Source organism: Branchiostoma floridae, chromosome 4 (assembly GCF_000003815.2).
Source record: "Branchiostoma floridae strain S238N-H82 chromosome 4, Bfl_VNyyK, whole genome shotgun sequence".
In the NCBI taxonomy this organism is placed as follows: Eukaryota; Metazoa; Chordata; class Leptocardii; order Amphioxiformes; family Branchiostomatidae; genus Branchiostoma; species Branchiostoma floridae.
Window position 1 is genome coordinate 16,799,811 of NC_049982.1, and position 1,563 is coordinate 16,801,373.

Below are 1,563 nucleotides of genomic sequence, written 5' to 3' on the forward strand. Positions count from 1 at the left end.
AATAAGGCACGCCCGTATCATCACATCCATATTGTAGAGATAATGACATTAGCGAGATTCTTATTAGTTTTGTTCTTATCATTTGACCCGTATCGCACAGATATCGGAGTCGGTGTTGATGTTATCATGTTCAGATTAGCAGATAACTGTGTTAAGTCAATATGAATGTGTCGCTTGGCCCCCCATAGTGTCAATTTTGGTGGTATATCATTAATGAAACCTACTCAAAAAAAGACAAAGCCTAGACTTGGACAGAAAAATACGAGAATGCTAATGTGTACATCCCTTTAGATTACATTTTTACTCTAAAACTAGTGCTGAATTTTGTATCTGCGTCACATGGTCTCCCCTTCCCCTCGCCAGTCCCCTGCCTCGGTGCAAATTTCTGCTATTATAGTAAAAAAAAAATCCAACATTCTCTAGAAAACGCAGGACAATTCCCTCCCAGTAATTTGCCTTTTGTCAAGCTTTTCGCACACAATATTAGACCATTAGGCTCGCCCCTGAGGCGTTACCAAAAACAGGGGAATTAATATAAATTACACTAAAAGGCAAACCTGTGTATAACCTCACTTTAAAGCAGCCATCTCGTCTAGAGACCATCCAATGTCGTGCATGTCGTATCATCCTGGAGGAGAACTCAGAATTCCTTTACTCAACTTGGGCTCGGAATTTTGGCATACAATGCAATATGCGCAATTGTTCCTGACAAAATCAGTTTCTTCTTGTGTATTTTTGTGACATAACTACATGTATAACTACATGTTATATACATGTAGTCGTTTTAGGGAACGTTAAAACGACATCAACATGTATACGAGCATAAAATAATAATAATAATAATAATAGATGATTTATTGCACAACAATTGCATCAGTGACAATGTATGGCAATGCATTGATAAGTATTGCATAGTTGCTTCCATTGAACCCTGATGACAGGGGAAGAAGAGGAAGAACACACCCACTTCTTTTTTATGACAGAATTAGAGCGTGTTTTATATACCGTTTCGTTTGCCTTTAGTCGTAAGGGTCAACTACCGTATTATCGTATAGGTCTTTACTGTTTAACTTTCATCTTCCTACATAAACAAAGGAAGAACGCAGCAAAACAATATGGGAAACATGATAAAGACTAACAAAAAAAGTACTTCTGGAGTATGGCCTGATAAAGAGAGTTAGAAGGGGACAAGGCGAATGTCTGCATGAACTAATGTCCGTCTTCTCAACGTTCAGACTCTTACAATTGGCGCTTATACATTGACGTGATATCTACGACTGGCTTCGCCCTTGCAGATGACCATAGAACTGCATTTACATTTTGATGAACCTTTAGCTTTTCATACTCTCAGACTATAGACGTTTTGCACTCTATGGTCTCTTTGTATATGTCAAGACATTAAACAACCTTTTATTTGTTGCGATAATTATTTGCACATTGGCACTACTTACCCCCGGAAGACCTCTGATTATCATATCACCACTTGACGGCGCCTCGACAGTTAGTAGTGTGACCTCTAGGTTGATTGAGGTCACTTCCACCTTTGAAAGTTATTTCCACGCT